The sequence below is a fragment of the Solea solea genome, chromosome 3 (genome assembly GCF_958295425.1).
Source record: "Solea solea chromosome 3, fSolSol10.1, whole genome shotgun sequence".
NCBI lineage: Eukaryota > Metazoa > Chordata > Actinopteri > Pleuronectiformes > Soleidae > Solea > Solea solea.
The window spans coordinates 9,743,576-9,764,728 of NC_081136.1; the positions used below are offsets into that span (position 1 = coordinate 9,743,576).

The 21,153-nt window shown below is 40.4% G+C and overlaps 1 long non-coding RNA gene across 5 annotated transcripts in view; it reads left to right on the forward strand.

Moving 5' to 3' along the window:
• LOC131455775 (uncharacterized) overlaps positions 1-21,153 on the forward strand; it is a 128,132-nt gene that overhangs the window by 5,188 nt on the left and 101,791 nt on the right. For all 5 annotated transcript variants that reach the window (XR_009239836.1, XR_009239838.1, XR_009239837.1 and 2 more), the window contains exons 3-4: positions 1,508-1,722; positions 20,233-20,430. This is a non-coding gene — a long non-coding RNA (uncharacterized LOC131455775). The remainder of the gene's footprint in view (positions 1-1,507; positions 1,723-20,232; positions 20,431-21,153) is intronic.

Genomic DNA, 21,153 nt, shown 5'->3' on the forward strand with positions numbered 1-21,153 from the left:
TTGCTGAGTGTCAGCACTGATCTCATACACACACACGGTCACATGCACACTTTGCTGTACCTGCCTGATTGCATTATTCGACAAGACGGCTCCCGGTATAATCTGCATGGTGATATCATTTTGGAGGAAGCTCAGGCACCACCTGCTTGTGTTTTTAAATTGCTGGTAGGAGGGGGGCCAGGTGGGTTGGGGGAGGAGGTTGGGCTTTGTAGTGTTAGACCACAGATTTCTCCAATTATGATGTACCTCGTACATAATTGGGGAATACATGCCATAATGTGTCCTCAAATCTTTCAATCCACCTCTTTATGGGTGTGAACAGTAGTATTGTGCCATCATGAAGCATTGTCACTCTTGTCCTTGGTTTTCAGTTCTGAGGACCATTCAGCGTAACCAATGGCTTGTAGATGAAGGACTTAAATAGAAACCTGGATAATTTCAGCAAGTACACCTCCATCACCAACTATTGCAGTAGGAGGGATCCTCCCTGCTTTAACAGGTGCAGCTGACCTCTGACTCTACTCCCTCCAACTAAATGTGGCAGCAGTGGGGTGCTGCACCAACAGATAATGAGTGATCCCCAGTGAGACGTGTTATGGAGCCCTTAATGAAAGATTTGTGCCCCATTGAGCCCTATAATGAATGTTCTGACATTGAAAATCCCAGGGAGGGCTGCTTAGTTCCTGTGAGTTGGTTCCTGCAGTTAACACATGTTAAAAGGCAAAATGGAGGCTAGAAGAAATGATGGACAAGATTAAGTTTTTTTTAAATTAGTCCTGTGTTGTTGGTTTAATGTACATGTACTCACACGGCCTCATCAGAGAGAGGTGTTTAGGCTGTTTATGCAGCCTGGTCCAGCTTGTCTGATACCTGTTATGCTTTCATTCTGACTAATGGAAATGTCAAATACACAGTAAAAAGGCTGGACTGTCCGTTCCCCTCAGACGCCAAGAGATGTGAAGCAGAGATTGCTGCTAAGCCTTGTCAAACACTCATACACAGCTCTACACACGGAGAGAGCTATGCAGTATTTTAACTGATAAGAGCTTTTGTAGATTTTGGTAATGATGTCCCTGAATACCAAGTGAGCTGCATCTAAAGAGACCCACAGGAATTAATAAAAACATCTACCATTTCAGGGCTGCAGTGGTTTCCTGCCTTCGAGAGATCACAAAAGAGAATCACTGAATGCCACGATTTAATTATGTATTTCAGTGTGTCTCGTGTCTTGTATTGCGCCTCCTGGAGATTTTGCATTCCCATTATACTCCTGCTCTTTGTCCATCCCCTGTCTCCCTTTCCACTTCACTCCTCTAATTTTTCTTTCGCTTTGCTCTCTCAACATACTTCTCTATCATTTCACATTTATCAAATTCTGCATTTTGCCTTTTGTGCATTTCTTTCATCTCCCCTCTAATCTCTGTGTTCTTTTTTTTTTTTTACATCTCCTTCTTTTCACCACCACTCTGATTCATTTCTCATCTGCCTCATTCTCTTACATGGACAGGTGGCAGGGCAGCTGGCCTACAACGTCCACATGACAAGGACAGTAATCACAGAGGAGACTTTTGATGTGGCTGTGCAGTTTGGCACATCGCAGGATGACCTCACCCAGGATGACCTGCTTGCTTGGCTCCTTGGTTGCTCCCTGCCATATACTGGAAAAGAGCATCAAGGACAACTACACCTCCGACATGTGGTAATGCCTTGCCAGCCTCACAGGTGCGTACTTCACTTAAAGACATGTCACTGTCAAACAACACTACACAAGTTGTAGTCGTTCAATAAAAAACCCTGTGACTCCTGTTAGGAGGAGTCTCCTCTGTACCCACTAACTAGCCACAGATATCCATCACCTGCATTAACATCTGCTCTTTTCCTGAAACTCGGCTCTTTCCTGCAGTCTGCCACACTCATCTCATCTCTAACTTTGTTCTGATGTTTGCTCTGTTGGCCTGTTGCTGGTTACTGCTAGCTTCAGCTGGCTGGTTGCTTGGATTTTATTTTGGTGTGATGTCGGGCTACAAAAATAAGCTTAATTAGACATGATGTTCAAAGATACCCCTGTGATTACAGTCAGTTTCCAGCTCAAATACAGTTTTTAAGTTATAAATAAAAATGTGTTTCCAGATTTAAAGCTGCAGTGCGCAACTTTTGGTGATTTTCTGAGGTTTAGTGATTTTTCCTCTGTTTGTTCTGTTTTAAATTGGAGCTCAATTTAATATGGGGGGTGAAATTGAGAAAATCCGTTGCCTACCCCAACTTTAACAGCCACACTTTTAATGAGTTTGGCTACAAAGCTACTTATAAATTACACTGTCATAAGAACAGAGCATTTCCTCTTGAAAGCAGAGAGTGAATCACAATAAAGATTCTGGTACTATTCTCTCTGACAAAATGTCAGTTTGACAGCAAGCCATTGATCTGCTTCATGTGGAACAACAAATGCCTCTACAATTTGGACTCGCTCTTTCATGTTGCAGCCAAAGAGATGCTCACTGTTTGCAAAAGCCAGAAAGGTAAATGCTGACAGACGAGTTGAATTGAAAGATACACAGGGGTAATCATACAGCATACTAGTGCGTCGTGATGGTTCAATTATCATGCTAATTATCTCAATCAGTGTACAAAATGCCACTGCTTTTCAAAGGAGCAACAGACATACTCAGACTGGCACACTTTATGAAGGTGCACACACACACACACGCACACACACACACACTGGTAGTAAACTACACACCCACAATTACAGCCTCTGCTACCTGACACGGCTGCATGTTTACTGGATAATCGGACAAAGATTGGATAATCCTGTCAGAAATCCTTTTCATCATTCATTCTGCCCCTTGCAATTCTCATTTTGCAGTATCATTGTCACTCAATACACCTACATTCAAATGTATTTCAAGCATTTTAAATTCCTTTGACTCAAATATGGCCCATGGGATTAACCTTTTTTTTTTTTTTGCTTTCTAACTATTTTCTAAACTTTCTCAATTCTATAATGATGAAGTCACAGTGATCTGCCCCTTTGCGACTGTGCAGATGGGAGGTTTACACCGTAAATATGCATGTAAATTGAGAACACAGGTTATGCTATAGCTCCCGGGTATACAGATTTCACTCCCGTGTCAGACTGAGTTGTAGCAATCATGTAAAGCACTTATTTGCCTCTGAGCAAGATTGCACCTCAATCATCTATTCATTTCTGGCTGACAAGGTCAAATGGCATCACAAATACTGCAAATAAAAACACACACACTGAATCAAACACATTATATGATAGAGAGATAGATATTGAGAGAGAGAGAGAGGGAGGTGTCTGTTCAGCTGTCTTCCTCACCTTGTGCTTGAGTGCTGAACTGCCTCATTATTTGTTTTCATCCCAGTGTTTCCTTTCCTTGTCTTGTTTAGCTCCTCTGTTTAAAGGCTAATGGAGGATTGCATGTTGCTGCCATTCGGTATAAAACTATCTTTTGATGATGCCCAGCTTCTCCCTTCTTTATGCTGATTCTAAATTTCACCTCAGCGAGAGCTCATCAGAGGAAGCTGTGGTCTACACTAGCCCTTAAAGAGACCTATTCATTATGACTTTGCACAGTTGTCCATCTAGTTTCATATATGTACCTTTTTTTCCCATTAGGACTAATAGTTGTTTTTTTTACAACACTATATAATGTTATCTCTCATTGTCAATGCCTTTTTATTTCAAATCCCAAGTGATGTGTACTGCATATACAGTATATGACGTAGGGGAAGATTTCGGTCAGCTTTCTGTTGTCCATTGCGTCTGAAGCAAAGAGTGAGTTGCATATTTTATTTCCTACAGCAAGGAAAGCACAACTGCTTTCCTGTTTTCTAGAAAGACGTGGCACTCTCTTGATACTCTTCACTCTTTTATGTAGTTCCCATTCTTGCACTATGTAGACATCAAACCTCAGAGAGCACTGCTTTTTGATATGTGTACAACTTGAACACATATATTGCATCTGTGCATCATATCACAACTTTTTTTTCTGCATTACTGCTTTACACTTGCATGGTATATACAAGTGTAAACCAGTAAAATCCTGTGTTGAATTTTCATTTTGTCATTTTGGTACAAATAAGCAGGTTGCCACCATTTAAAATGAAACGCATACAGCTCAGCCCTGATGAGGCCAGCAAAGCCAAGAAGTAGGTGCAGGCCATGGAGAGTAGGCCTTAGGGGATATGTGTGCGTGTATATGTTTGTTTGTGTGACTCTTGACTCTCCATTTGTCTCTCAGGGGATGCTACCTAAAAGGTTACACAGACTTTTGTCTTTTGATCTGTAATTCTCTGTTGAAAACGCAATTGAAGCTTCAACATCTGGCTCTTTCAGAGTTTTTATTTAATGAGGAGAGGGGCTTGCAACCTCTCACCTTCACCTATTTTTTTATCTTCTTTTTTTTTTGCCTTTGCTCCATCTCCCACCTTCATCTTTTTTCAAGTGTATTCCTTCCTTCTAACCTTCACTTGTGCCCTTCCCAGTATAGTGTCTGTATTTTTTGTTGTTCATTCTCCCATCTGTGTCTTCCTTTTCCTGCATCACTTCAAACTAGAGAGCGACTGAATGCCCAGAAGATGTTGAGATTGGATTGGCTGCAGACTCCCTGTAAGAAATGACCTTATGGAGAAGCTGCTGTGCCAATCTGTTGGACACATCAGCCAGCGGCTGTAAAAGCCAGAGGTCAAGCAGATTGAAAGAATCATGCAGATCTCCAAGTTGTTTGTGGAGATAGATTTTTCATGGATCTGGAAACTTTTTGTACCTGTAACAGTGTCTTTAAAAAGTCTATATAACATAGTTTGGGGTTGTTGCAGCAGTTGCAGAGGTAGAATATTTGCTTGACTACGTATATTTATTTCCAAAGACACATCAATTTTATTGTTACTGCCATTATATTAAAAGTAACATGAAGACATGCACGTATGCTGCAGTTATACTACATTATCAGTGTTTTTGCTGGTTGTTGTTTTTCGTTTGTGCACAACAAATGCATCTTTGCAATTTGCTTGGTGTCAGCACTGAGCTAAAGCCAGCACAGTGTCCTGGCTCATGTGAAGCCTCCAAAGAGCTACATTATGATAAATTATACGCAAACAGAATACTGAGGGTTTTATCCACTGCACTTTGCAGCTCAGGGTTGGCTTGAACAGCTAAACAATCCATTTAACGCATTCGGACCAACCCTGCCCACCAGAACCTACTTATGTGGAATTTAACTCTTCGTGACTGATGACATTGGCAGTTTCTCAAATCAGTGTTACATACAAGAAGCCAGTGTTTTAAATGTTTTGAATGTGTTTTAACAAGGGCAGTATACAATAAAGAATGTGGAGTAAAGTCACAGTATGTGCATGTTCAGGAGCCAGAGTGGGTTGTGAGGCAGGAGCACAATGCACTTTGTCAGTGTTTCTCTTTTGTGTGTGAAGTGTGGACCAGAGCTTGACATTTTCCATCTATCAGCAGAAGTAGAGCACTGTTTGTAGCTGAGCGTACAGCCTGTAACTGTCCACATGGGCCAGTGTAGAGAAAATGATGAGGGTTGAGATGGATCGAGATAGAATGTTGACTTTTACCTGCTGGTGGGTCAATCTGCTGATCACCTCTCAGCTTTTATTGCTTCTTCTCATGTTCATACTGTATTTAATGCCTAGATTTGCTGCTGTGAACTCAGTCAAACATGTGCTACGCATCTCTAATGAATGAGACATGTGACACTGCTCCTTAGCTGTGACCTTAGCTTAGCTTCCTTTTTTTTTAATTGGATTTGTCCAACTCCCTTTACACGGATTTTCATACCTACATACTGCACAGTCTTGTCCAACATTTCAGCTTAATATTTCAAACATGTTTATTGTAGCACACGCACAGGCAACCATGTTTTCTAGAGATAAGTCAGTGGAGATGCATTCACTGTCAGAATATCCTTTCATAGGTAGATCAGCTCTCCAGTTGGATTAGGTTTTTTGTCTCATTCTGATGAGGCATTGTTACCACTGAAGCCCACTCCCACTCATCGAGGGTGTCCACACGATTCCCTTTGACTAGACTATGGTGGAAAAAAAGGCACCATTATTGTCCTCATTACTGCAATTCTTTTCATTTCAATTGGCAGCTCAATGATGATGGGAAAAATGTTTAACCTCAAATAATTATTTTGTGAACTCTCATTGTTAAAATCATTTGCTGTCCTGTCGCTTGACTTTACTTTATGTCTCCATTTTTTATGTTTCCTCATCCTGTTCCCCTCTGCCCTTTTTCTGTCTCTCCTTCCTTTCTTATGATAATACATCAAACTAAACATTAGGTGTGTAATTATTTTCTGGCTGTAATGCTCTGACTACCCAAGTGCTGTTAGAGTGATGGCCATTAAACTTTTCTCCTTTCTGCAACCATAGGGTCATTTAGGATGCAGTGTAAAATTTCTCAAATCCTGAAGAAATGTTTTACAGCAGATGCATGCACAGTATTGTGATAGGTTGGAACCCATATCACCAGCTCACATCTGCTTCCATCCCCATCACTTTACCTGTTTTCACATTTTCCAGTACTCTTGTGTGTAGTCACAGAAGCCTTTTCTTTTATCCCTGAGTCTTTTAACTCACTTATTTATTATTTCTCTTACCTGAAGCCATTTTACAACTATTGGGTTGCTGTGCTCACACTGTGCTTCGGGATAAATACATCCTGTCTGCCTGGATCTATGCATGTATGATTGCTTGTTGGAGTGTGTTTTTGAGAGAGAGAAAGAGACAGGAAATGCTGTAGCGTCTTTATGTATGTGGGTGTTGCTGTGCTCCCTCTGCAGTGGTGCAGGCTATCATTGGCAGGGGAGAAAGTTGGACACCTGTGGCTCACTCTATTTTCTGTAGCTCAGACGGCCACAGCCTTTACTGCAGTGCTACTGGCTTAATGTTTTCCATCTCTTCTCATGGTTGGGAGGCTTTCTTCCCCCCCTCCAGTTGTATGACATGATATAGACAGAAAATGTCTTGTTTATTTTCTGCAGAATAAAAGATTTTGTCAGACATCAGTGGCCCTCTCCATCTTTTCTGGAGCAGAACCAGATCACTGATGTGGTTTACATTTGTGTCTGATGTTTTTTGGCTAATAATTTCTAATCAGAGTTCATTTATGTCATAGTAGCATGTGTGGTTGTCTGCCTCCTTTTATGTGTGTGTGATGTGAAATTCATGCACTTAGTGTGGTCCCTTTGTGTTCACATCTGTGACTGTGTGAGTCTGTGTTGTATTCCAAGTTTGTGTGTGTGCGTGTGTGAGAGAGAGAGTGACTTGCCACTGCTCTTTCTCTACCCTACAGGGCCTCAACCATTTTCTTCATTTGTTGCAGCTTTGTGTGTCCCCCCCCCTTTTCTGTCTTTGCACTTGGGAACACAATGTCTGGTTTAATATCATTTTCCAATCACTGAAGGCTGCAGGGCAAGGGCTTTTGACTGGGCTGTTTTGTTCCAGCTAATACCAAAGAGAGGGGAGAGAAAATAATAATGGTAGTGGTTGATAATAGCTGCAGTGATCATTCTGCAGTCATTTGCCTCTGGTGCTCTCTGTGGCTGCAGCTGATGTTGTCTTTGTTTTGTTGCTGCTCGCTGCATGGAACTACAACACTATTACAAGCTGTCCTATGCTCTTCATTTCTTCCATGTCCATCTGAGATGTATTCAACACCATCTGGTTGTTTTTACAAAGGGAAAAACAAAAATAGGGAGAGATATGCAGAAGGGTGGCCAAAAAAATCCACTGGATATGTACTTTTAAAGTCAGAAATGGCCTGTCTTTTTAAAGAGGTCCAGATTCCGAGGAAACGGGTTATACAAGAGCTTAAGAAAAATCTCCTGAGAGTTAAGATTCAGGGACATATGTTGTCTTCATCTTTAACCTCCTCCCTCTTTTACCCACCCCTCTTTTCTGAGAGGGAGGCAGCGAGTCAGTCTGAGGGGGAAAAAAAGTAGGGAGGGAGAGGGGGAAAAAAAAATCATTATTAACTCATAAGCTGGTTAATGCGTAGCACTCTCAACCTTCAGCTCAAATGAGAATTTCCGTCATTTACATATCAATTTAATTTCCTGTGTTTCCCTCTCCTTTCTCCCTCCTTCATTAAAAGCAGCATATGCTTGCCACTGCAATCAGCCTGTACTACACCTTTTCTTGGGCAGCGAGCACTCTGACATGTCCTCCACACACGTACACAAACAAACAGAAAACACACTTAAAACAGACAAATCCAGAGATGCACCAAGTTTCATATTTACATATATTATATTTTGTCATCCTTCCTGTCCCATGCACACACACACTCACACACACACACAGACACAGAAATTGAAGCAGTGTGTTGCCGCCCAGACATGCAGGCAGACAGAGCAGCTCCGTGCCCTGCTGTAGCTCTGCTAGGATTAAACCAGTGATCAGAGAAATGAAAGGAAAGCGGTCGTTCCTCATAGGCCTCTGTACACATCATCCTCGATAATTACACTCTCTCCTTCCTTTGCCTCGCTTCCTCCCCTCTTACAATCTCTTACACCTGTGTGAGTGTGTGCGCCTGGATGTGCGTGCATGGGTGTCACAGACAGCATGCTTGACTGACACCCAGCACATCAAATAGGGGCTTTTATGAAATGTGTGCCTGCTTGAATTACACCGACTTATTTTTTCCCTGTGTGTGTGTGTGTGTGTGTGTGTGTGTGTGTGTGTGTGTGTGTGTGTGTGTGTGTGTGTGTGTGTGTGTGTGTGTGTGTGTGTGTGTGTGTGTGTGTGTGTGTGTGTGTGTGTGTGTGCCCGTGCGCGTGTGTGTGCGCGCGCGAACGTGCAAGTGTCCACTGTAAGAATTGATACAGATGTGCATAGCCCTGCTTGGCCCACATCTGGCAGTTAGACTGGACCTGCAGGGAATATGTGCAACTAACTACTTCAATCTGGGGCTTTAAGCTTATGAATGTGATCAAATATTCAGTTCAGGGAAAGTGTTACACACCAAGGTCCCAAGAGTAAAGTAAGTTTAAGGTCTGTCAATTCATGTCAGTTCTATATGTGACCCTTAGCATGAAAGTCAAGAGGTATGAGATCCAGGCGGTCATAGAATGATCCCCTTCATTTTATGATTGTTTTTATGGAATTTCCATTTTCACAGGTAGTTTAGAGAACACACTGAGGCCAAAGGCCTTTATTTTTAGCCTGTGGCACTTTCCAGACATGAGAACGTGTACAATAAGACTAAATAATTTATTTTGTGTAGCTCATTTCAGTGATGTAGCTTTCTATTTAAGTTTAGTATCATTTTAGTGTGTCATCTGTTTTCTCTTTTTTGATCCCTGTGAAGCTGTACTTCATTCATCAGCCACTTGATTAAGTACACAGTACACCTTAGAAAATGTCAGGAGGAGTACCTTGTTAGGTTTTCTGCTTCTTTAGCCCATCTGCTTCAAGGGCTGACAACATTATATATTTTTATGAGCATTCTCTGGAACCCCTAGACATGATTGTGCATGAAAATGTGATAGATCAGCAGTTTCTGAAATACCCAGCTAGTCTGACACCAACAACCACTCGAATCACATCCTCTCGGTTTGAACTTCAGCAGGTTGTTTTGATCATGTCTATATGCCTTGAGTTGTTTCCATTGTGATTTTGCATTTTGGATTGGAGTGTGCCTAATAAAGTGGCCAGTGACTGTGGTTTGGTTCGTTGGTTACCAGTGAAACCACTTTTCACGGCTTCTATACTGACTCTGTTACTTGAATTTTGTTTTCTGCCATGGTCACAGTGACTTTGAATGGTTGATGAAACCATATAAACGTAATGCTGGTGTATAAAATTGCTTTCAAACAGTAACCCACCCTAGTTCTCATTTATTATTCATGTTTAAGTCTCAGTGGAAATTGTCCAACCACAGACTGGCAGAGGGTAGTACACAGCAGCAAACTTAATGTTTGTATGTTTTCCTACAAGGTCATTATTTATTTTCATTTTTTCAGCTTCTGTATTACTTAAGCAAACTTTAAGAACTGTAATTGCTTACTAAACAAACCTTTTGACCCAGACTTCCCACTGAGCCAGTTCACTCAAACCAAAATATTTTTTTCCTCTTCAGCTGAACATCATAAATAAGCAAATTTGCTTTTTGGAGCAAGTAATGAAGAAGCTAATACCTTAGTTTCACTTGCTGTTTTTCCCTTTTATAGCTAATGACTTTACTGTAAGACTACTTTGATCCAGGGTTTTGTATAACAGTGACTTGTAATTATAGCTCAGCACTTGAGCATGTAATAAATGTAAATCTCAGTGTCTGTAACTTGGTCCCCTGAAGCTCATTATTTGTGACAAGTGTTTGCTTTCTGCTGTGTTGCAGATGAGTAATGAAATCATTCAAAAATCGCCTATGCTTCCAAACCATCTCTCTGGACATCTTTAAGGACTGCATGTCTTTAACAGGCCAAACCTCAGCATCTATGTGAAGAACAATTACCTGTGCACATTGACTATAGATAAGAAAAAAAGGACTGCAGTTTCTCAAAGTCTGGAATATGTACATTTTGATTATATGTATAGGCATTAATGGAGTTATTAGATGTCTATTTTTTTCAGTGTTGTGTGGCTTTAATTTAATTTTCACTTATTGTAAAATAAGATAACTGAAGCACAGTAGGGAAGGAAGCCAAACATAATCCCAGCTAAAGCCAATGGTAAATCAGAGTGACCGGCTGTGCTGTGGAGTTATTTTCTTATCCTTAATGTAGTTTATTACAACCCCAATCAACTCTGAACATAACATTTTATGACTGTCCTTTGCAAATTACAGCCATAGACAAACATGAGAAGTACATAATCGTGTTCAAAGTGAAAATTTTCAGCTAATTAACCGCTATGACTTTTTGACATAAGTCTGAAAGCTTGAACCTGGTTTACACTCTATTGCATTGACACTTTAAAATGTATTAAGTGATAGAAAAGGACAAGAGAAAAGAGTCTCTGGACACTTTCTCCTGCGTTTGCCTATTTTTTTGTGTCATGGACGTCGTCATTTTTCTCCAAATTCTCCGGTTTCCTCGCACAGTCCAAAGACATGCAGATATGGGGATTAGGTAAATTGGACACTCTCAGTTGACCATAGGCATGAGTGTGAGAGTGGATGGTTGTTTGTTTCTATGTGGCCCTGTGATGGACTGGCGAACTGTCCAGGGTGTACTCCGCCTATCGCCCTATGTCAGCTAAGATTGACACAGCACCCCCCGTGACCGTCATGTGGAGGATAAAGCGGTAGAAGATGGATGGATGTCATCATATTTTGAGCAGTGTTGATAGAAGGCACCACGTAGACTTTTTGACTTCTCCCTATCATTGTGTAGTTCAACTGATCCTCTGGCCACCTCCTTTCTCATGCTACTGTTATCCTCCCAGTAAAAGTAAATTCAATTCGTTATGAGAACAAATACATTTACTTTTTTTTTTTACGTTAGTTTTCAATGGACAAAAAACTAAAGAGATAAACCAAAAATGTAGTGTAGGCTTAAGCCTAAGCTCATTTACATCCTCTCTTAGTTTTTTGAATGTTATTAGATTTTATTGACTGTCTCATTTTAAACAACCAACTCAACATTTTGATATTTGGTGGTAATTGCCCATATTTTGCTTTGTACATAATCTGTGTTGTAAAAATCAGGCATTAAATCATCCACAGTATCCGTCCAGGTCATTCAAACTCTGGCTCAGTGATGAATTCAAATGAAAACATTTTCAGAAATGCTAAGAGCAATTATTTTAATGTAGAGGTTTGGGGATTTTTTTCACCTGCAGCCCTCACAGTTGACACAATTGTTCAACTTCAACAAAAGACCCTCTTTGACCCTCCTATGTGCAGACCATCATTGACTTTATGATCCCAAAAAATCTAAGTAGCCAACTTGAGGTTACAATGTAATTTCAAACAGTTTTGAGTGTTCATAGCTGCTCCGCATTTACTGTTGATAATATAAACTTAAACACGTACGTGTAGGCCACAGAGCCAATTCGGTTTCAGATCAGGTCAGACAGGATAACCATTTTTAATTCTGTTGATTTATTATATCAAGACATTCATTATCAAGACATATTTCTGAATAATTAGATTTTGCCGGATTGTTTTGCTAGTTCCCTAAAATTTTGGAAGCAGTCGGATCATCCATGAGATCAGTTTACCCTCAGTACACGAGGCGCCACGGGGAGCAAACGTGTGTGTTGGATAAGCCAGCTCCAACTAAATCTCTATAACAAATTCTAACGTAATTTGCTACATGACACACAATCATGCTTTTCTTATCTGCCTGCAAATGCAAGACGAGGAGCACGGATTTGGACAGAGTGCAGACCTAAGTGGTATCAGTCAAGATACTGTTAATTAATTGGCTTTTTAATCTGCATTTACAAATGAAGAGGAAAGCTGCAGCCATATTAACTACTGACTAAATCACCTTTTATTCCCAGACATAAATACAGAAGCAGCTTTGATTACTCCTGGTAGTTTCCTAAATAAATAATCTTTGGAAAATGTGAAAGTGGCAGTTATAACAGCTCTACTTCTTGCTAATGATGACACATTCCTCTCGCTAAATGCTAACATAATGGAACTGTTGTGTATAATAATGAAGGATCTGAATGCCTGCTCACTTCAAATGTATATCACATGCATGCTGTGACAGCAGATCACGGCAAACATCTGCTTTTCTTGTCAGCCACTTTCTTTCTTCATTCTGTCTGACATAGTCCCATTCTTTTCTAGTACAAACTGTGCACCCACATTTAAGAATACAGATAAGTCCCAGCAGAAGACAGACAAGAGTACTTTTTTTTTTTTATTGGGTCAGTGGGAGGGACAAGGAAAAACTGTGCCTCAAGTTGTTTCCTTCAGTTGTCAGTTAATCAGTGGGTCAGTGGTTTTCTGAACTGTGCAGATTTTCACTTCATTACGAGGATTGCCCTAAGAGAGATTCCGGAGAGCTTTTAGTGTTTTCAATGCCTGGCACACACACACATTCCATACTCTCCAATAACCCTTTGGGCCTCTCGGTGCCTGCACGGGCAATCGACCTCATCCAACCAATTAAAGACAGCGCTTAGTTCCTGATCGATGGCTGAGGTTGAGGGTGGGCCAGGATGGGGACAGCAGGAGAGGAGGAAAGAGATTCAAGAAGATTCGCTCCATGACCCAGTGGAAGTTTTTATTTGGTTTACCTCTCTCTACAGCTCTTCTCCCTTAGGTTATGTCTAGGTTATGTTATCACAAGGTTCCTGAGTCATTGAACTATTCTTTCTTGCAGCATATTGCAATGCAATGCTGACCGTGAGTGATTCAAAGTTTTACTCTGCGCTACCTACTCTGATCTGGTTCAGTTTGTATGTAGGAAAAGCATGGCAGATGCTGTTTGAAAGGGGGAGTTGCAATTTTTTAAACTGTCAGAAATTTCGTCATGCATCAGTTTTCTTAATTTCTGGAATTTCCAAGGGACCCAGAACTCCAAAACGCTCTTAGAGAAAGATAACCAACTTTTGAAAAATAAATGAATAACATTCCCTGCTATTTCCTCCAAGTCCTTCCTTCATCACCGGCCTGGTGAAGGAGAGAGGGTGTTAAGTAAAGAGACACTGATCTGTTTTTCTCTCCCTCAGATATCACACCAGTGAGCCTGTCACCCACACAGCCAATATCACAGTCAGTCCACACATTGGGTTCAGTTACAGGGCAAGGAGAGAAAGCAGAAGGGAGGGAGGGTGATAAAGAAGAAGGGAGAAGTCAACAAGGATAAATATGTGCGACTGTCCTGGTTGCTCAGAGCAATAGGGTGCATGTCATGTGCTCACAGTGCAGTGTGTAATAGCCCCTTCTTTCATCTCCCCTGCTTCTTCTTCTTTGTTCAATGTTGTAAATACATGGAAAATCAATAAATGGATGAGTTGTTGGTTCATGCCATGCTGCTGAGATAAATTGAAGAAAAGAGAGAATAATGGAGGAAGAGAAAAGATGAGGACTTGTGGATCAGTGTTGCTATAGACAGTGGCATCAAAGGAATAAGCAAAAGATGACTTTTATATGAGAACATACCTCCCTTGCTCTGACGCTGGAGAACCCAGCATCACATATTTGCTTTCTGTGAAAAGCACGATTCAGGGAAATTGGTGAGGTGCTGTGAGATGCAATGTCAACACAACAATACTGACAGCTTGGAAACCCATTTATTAGTCCCCCAAGGGTTCTACTATCTCTGAATTTGTCAGAGAATTAGGTTTCAGCCAGGGAATTCAGCCTCCTCTGCGGCAAATGGAATAAGCTGCAGAATAAAGTCATAAATTGAAAGTCTACTGGTAAATTGTCAACAGTACCACAGTTAGCCAGCCTGTAGCTTCTGTGTCACTCCCACCTCGCCGCTCTTGAAGCACTCCTGACTCGTACACACATCATTTCTCACATGTTTCTGTGGTGATAAATTGGTCACTCCCACACAAAATTAAGTGCAACAGAAGGATTGTAGGACACATTAGCGCTGCAGAACAGACTGTGACTGTACTTAGGTAAATCATTTTGATTTCTTAATAATCGTTTCTTAAGAACTGACATTTTAAATCACTTTAGACCCTTTTCACAATGCTATGAAGCAGTAAAGAAGTCCTCCTGTGCACTGACTGATACAGTATTGAATAACCCTGCAAATGGGTAGTAATTTATATTTATTAGGACAATCAGGAGTGAGGGTAAAGCAGCCAGGTTCCTGATATGGAGGCTGTCAAAGTCCAAGACAACAGCTTTTCAGCCTCATCATACCACACCTTGCTTTCATAATGTAATAAACCAGGTGTTAAGCCCTCCATCTGGCTCGGGCTAATTCTTCTCTTCATTTCCTCTTTTCTGTCTCTATTTTTTATTTTTTTTGCTTCTTTTCCCATCACCTCTCCTCTCTCTCTCTCCCTCCTCGTCTCCCCCACCTTCCCAGTCGAGCTCCCCCGTTTTCTGTCTCTCACTCAACAGCCAATTTAACAGCTCAAGGAGGCACAGGAGTGTAAAACACATCCACAGATCGATCAAAGTTGAGACTTCACAGCGGATTCTTCCATGAATCACAGTTAGCAGCTCTGCTCTGTGTAACCATTTCTTTACTGTTAGAACATATCGTTTTATACAAGGCCATATAAAGAGTGTATATGTGTGTGCACAGAAACACACTGAACAATTTATTTTGTTTATATTACCCTTAGGCGTATTTGTTGTTGTGATTTTTCTCTGTGCACTGTGTGTGTGTGTGAGAGAGAGAGATACTAGATCCATCTTGTATGTGTGTTGCATGAGTATGGTGGGGTGACACATGATTAATGTCAGGTTGTATACAGCCTGCCCTCCCACCTCTCCTCCTCCTCTTGGTGGCCTCTCTGTTGCTTTCTCTCTCTGTTAATCTCCTCATAACGCTCCTTCTCAATTTAACATTCTTCAACCCCTTACTTCTTTTCCAAGCACTGGACACTGGCCACTCTGGTTTTTGCATGCCCATTCAGGCAGGACCAGCACTCGGATACAGTCAAGCCCACATCTCTGTCTTTATTTCATCACTGGCTCTATTACATGGGGTATTTTTTTTCCAGACAATGCCTCTAAAGGCATTGAGCCAGACAGGCAGATCTCTCTATTCCTCATCACATGGATGCCACGGCACTGGCACTCCCACTGACTGAGATGAATGAATTTAATATATCTCCCTTTTGAAGCACAGATGACCTCCTGATATGGCTTTCTGTCCCTCTATCACAGGAGGCTTTTATTTTTTGCTTTGCCCGTTAAATCTAGAAATAAACGGGAAGACATCTGAAGGGATTCTGACAGAGACTAATTTGTTTTTTGGCCTGACGTGACTCATGTTGTATTTTTGTCCATGTAGAAGCCACCACATTTTTCACTCCAGCCCTTTTATGATCAGGAGATATTGTTTATCATTGGAGTTTATGATTGTGTGCAACCTCAGCTGTTTGTAGTGGAAGTGAAAAGCTGGGCTTTTATGCCTATGAGAAATAATATTTTATGGCAGTATGTTTAAGGGCCGCTGCAGCTTATGGTGTGATAATATAGAGTTATATGAAAATAAGAAGGGTAATACTTATCCATTTTTTCTATGCGTGTGGGAACACAGAAAGCAGAGGTTATGATATCTCTCTCTCCTTTGAGTCAAGGGTCAGAAAATGGTCTGATTCCACGGTTTCCACTGAGTGAAACAGTTTGGTGTAGCACAGTAGAACATATTTTGTTTAGTTTCCATTAGGAATAGTACCAAAATAACTAGCCCCAACCCTCCCATTCTTTGGCAACCATTACCATATGCCATACTTTCTGTCTTCATGCAGAGACATCATATGTGTGTGTGTCAGCATACATGTATTTCACTTCTGATGATGTGATTCAGTCTTAACATAAGCGACATTGACCTATCTCTTATTTCAGTCCTTATTGGATCCAGTGCCCTCCTGAGACACCAGAGACATTGATGCCTCTGGTCATTTTTCCATCTCTTCGAACCAACTGTCCCTTTGTGCAATGCAAGTCCCACTTAATTAGACCCCAAATTGGATGGATTTACACTCGCGCAGATGCCAAAATGCCTTTTTATTGGCTATTTATCCCATGAGGTTAGGGCTGCACTGATCAGATTACTCTCATTCAGACTTATGCATAGCTAAATACTCGACTAAGCACCACACACTAACTACACACGAATACTGAAACACCAAACCTATATCAATCTATAGTTTAGTTGAAATGGAAATGCATTATTTGATTAAACTAGAGTAAAAGCCTTAACATCCCCACTGGAGACCCCTAGAGGCTAGGCTTTTTTGTTACATAAAACCAAAATGGTAAATAATTGTCTGGCTGTATTATATCATACTGTGAGCTCTGCACTCTTGCTTTGACTCTATCACTGTACCTAATTAATTGAACATTATACACAGCAGCTCTGCTTTTCAAGAAAGTGTTTTTCAGTATGTAGTGTAAGGTGTGTGCGTAGATGAGACAGTTTACTGAAAAAATGCTTTAATTAATGTGCAGCAAATTATAAATACAAACAAAATAAATTATCTAGTCTTTATGTACTGTATATGTACTATGTACACACACATTTTGTTGGACGTCTTGCAGGTACTCGTTTACTTTCATCATAATAATTTTTCACTTGCATCATCTGTCATGTAAATTAAAATCTACCTGGTAAATAAATGATTCATCATAATGTTTTAATGACTTAATATAAGTCTCCTCCGGTGAATGAGCCTGATGAGTAAAGAGACCACAGCTCCAAAAGGGCATCAGCTAATGCCTCCTAAGTGGCAAAGAGTTGTGGAGGCAATGGAATACATTGCCTTTACGTTCCCTAAACACCTGTGTATGTTTGTTTATGTGAAGACCTGCGTGTTTCTCTGTGTGCGTGCGTGCGTGCATGTGTTTGTGCGAGTGAGAGCAGGTTTTGTGCGCATACACGCAGGGCACCAGAGTGCTGTTAATTTCAGCTTGAGCAGGGGAATGGCCACTAAAAGTATCGGCTCTGTGATGAATGTGCTGCTCGGCGTGGGCATCAGTGTTTAATCGGAGTCATTGGAGAAATAGCACCACATCAACTTCAAACGACTTCCTTTCATCTGTGGTTAGAGACAGAGAGCCACAGATGTGGACGTACTCCCAATCTCCTTGTTTAATTTCTTCTGCACTTCCCCCTAAAATCTCATGTATTTTCTACTGTTAAAACAAATGCAAGCCCCCGTATTTCATACCTTGCCCTTTAATATATGTGCAGCACTGCTGTGTGTGCATGTGTGTGTAGAGTAGAATAAATGGTCAGTGTTCAATATCATGTTAATTTTTTTGTTGCTAATAGAAGTGTAAAGAAGAAAAACTAGTTTTAAAATGATATGAAGTTACCCTACAGCACTGTTGAGCAAATTAAACATACTGTAGTCAATTTGAATATGTACTAATCATATTTTATGTGTCTGCTGTAGCATCCACTGCAAGTGATCAATGCTTATGGTTAAATCCATTTAAAGTAGTTAATAGAATCTTTGGCTAACAGTTTCATTTAGGTGTCTGGGATCCCCATGCACTCTGAAGTCCTCCCATTATTTATCTGCCTGTCACTCTCCACCAGTAGCTCAACCACAACCTCAGCATTAACTTTCAATTTTAGTACACCTGAGGAATCACGTTAAATAAATCCTAAAGAGGGTGAAAGCAGAGGCAGAAAGAGAGCATACAAGTCGGTGCAATAGCAGCCTGAGAACCATGGTGATGGGTAATAGAAAAGATTATCCCACAATAACGGGGAGGATGGTGACCATGACAACAATCGTAGTGTAAATGGAGAACGACAGGAAGAAAATGACCACACAGGAAGAGGTGAGATAAGGAAAGATAACAACATGGTGATGAAGGAGGTAAAACTGTAATGACAAGAACCAGGACTCCCTCACTAATCTTACTGACTCTGGGATCAATGGATATATTAGTTCATTCATCCAATGTGTTGTATTTAAATTATTTATTAATTCTTTAACATTTTGAACATTCTACTCTAAAATTTCTGAGGTCACATTGGCTTAAATGCATAACTGTCTGATGTCACCGTGGTGTCATCTAGCTCTCTCTATCTTCTCTTAGCATCCTATTTCCACTGTGAGCAGTGACCGTAAACTTTATAGGTTGCTTTATAGCTCACCTTTCCATCAAGGGAAGAGCAAAGTGTGAAAAGAAATCAGAGAAACACCAGTCGACCGATACACAACTGAGGCAGATGCAATTATTCCAATGACGGAGCGTTTTCTGACCTTTCTCCCTGAGCCTGTATGGATTGTAGTTTGCCACTGTCAAAGTTTGTTGTCATGCACTTGTGGTGACAGCTGGAGACATGGCTCTAAAAAACAGTGGCACTCATCTGTTTGAAAGACAGGTTGACTTTTTGTGCTGCTCTTTCTCCTTCACTCTTTATTTACTTTTGTTGCACATCTCAATCATTGTCTGCTCTTTCTCTATTCTTCTCTTTCGTGTATATACGTATTTATGTACATCCCTCCACCATGTATTTTATTTTATGTCATTTTTTTAGTCGGATTTAAAAGCTGGGACTCTGGTCCAAACATTTGTTTGTTTTCTGACTGATGCTTTAAGAGAATGTTCAAAAAACTTGCTTTAGGTGAATTGCTCACGTTCCGCAAAAACATTCGGACACACACTGAAATAGCTGTCAGAGGTTTTCAATTTCCTCCACTTCGTGTTGTGTTTTCATGCTGCTTCTGCCTTATGTCATACTCCTGAACATATCTGAAACTATATGAATGATTGATTTTTCTCCCCTTCATCTGCTTCAATGCTATGCCCTTCCCTCCATCATATGCCCTGGCTGTCGTGCCTCTTGTGGGAATGCATTCACTGTTTTTTGTTCTGTTACCCTCCTTTTGTGGTCTGAAGGGGCCATCTTGTACGGTTTCATTACAAGGTGGTTATCATTTTGTTTCGTAATTTTGAGATAAGGTAAGAATACTTCACTTCACAAATGCCAGTTGCACAGGAAAAACAAAGCAACACCTAGTTTGGATTGAGATGTCAGTAGAATCAGTTGGTTTGCAGCCTTTGTACATGACCTGAGCAGAAAAAAATCCCTATGAATAAATTGATTGCAGGGTTACGATGCAGCTCCATTCACCGCTGCCCTCACAAATTGCCACTTGCATGACCTTTCACATGTTTTAGCTCAATCTTTGGTTGCTTTTTCTCCATTTTATTTTCCCATTAGTTTCACTTCTCTCTATCTATGCCATTGTTGTCCAATCCTCTCTGTGGACTTTGGCTGAAGATATACTTGAATGCAGATTTTCATCTTAACAAATCCGTGAGCTGTGACCTTGAATATATTAGGCTTCAAACCATACAGTGTTTTCCTCAGTTTTTATCACATACATATCTAGCACATGCGGTGTGTATGTTTTTTCCCTTCAAATCTATTCCACATTTTCCTTATCACACTCCTATGTCATGTATATGACCCACTAACTTTACATAAGTTATACTACATAATGTCACGCAGAGTTGCTATTTAACATCTTTTACATAGTCGTCCTTATCTTACCCCATCCTTCAACATCAGCTTTGTCACGATTGATTTGTTTTTTTCCTTGACTGTGTGACAGCCAGGAGCAGCTTGCCTGTTAAGACGAGGAGGGTCAGCAGAGGGTGTTGCCATGCTTTGGTGTGTGCGCCAAGGGTCTGAGGTTACCCGCTGCCTGCTGGATGTACAGAGCAACTTCCACTGCTGCCTACAGATTCTGCACTTTTTGCCACAAGCATCCTGGACGTCAAAACACCACCTGGCACAATGATTACAACAGGTATTGCTGTTTATCTTTAAAGCACTGTGACACATTTTACCTGCTTCGTGTTTCTTTCTTGTGTCTTAACATGCAGCTTGCAGTGACCTCCTCGGCCTGCTGAGTCTCAGGGCTATTATTAGACTGGTTAAAGTTGTCAGCGCTCTGGCTATCTAATAGCACTTAAGTTAATTAAAAGAAGGCCAACATGTACTAGGGCCAGTAAAAATTGAGTTACTTTGTTAGGGTTAAAACTGTTTATTTACAGACACAAGTGAAGACATGCAATTTAAATCTTCTAATATTTAAATTTAGATAGATTACTGTATTCACACATGTTTAAACAGAAAGAACAAGACTGTTTACTCTAATGGCTTCCCCCTAATTTAATGATTAATGATTTGAATTCTCAAGTACGTCATTACATCAGCAAAGAAAAATGACAAAAATCACACAAGTTTGCCAATAGCTAAAACATTCTTCATGCTTTACACTAATAATATCTAAAACATTTCCATAATGACTTGTAACACAATATGACACAAAATAAAGTTGTTTTGTGAAGTAATAATAATAATATTAACACTGATAATAATAATACCAATAATAATAATAATAACAATAATAATAATAATAATAATAGAGCACTCACAACAATGCTTAACAATCCCTCACACAATGTAGAAACGGAGTTAAATCGCATGTATTGAACATTAAATAAAACACATTTAATGAACCAGAATG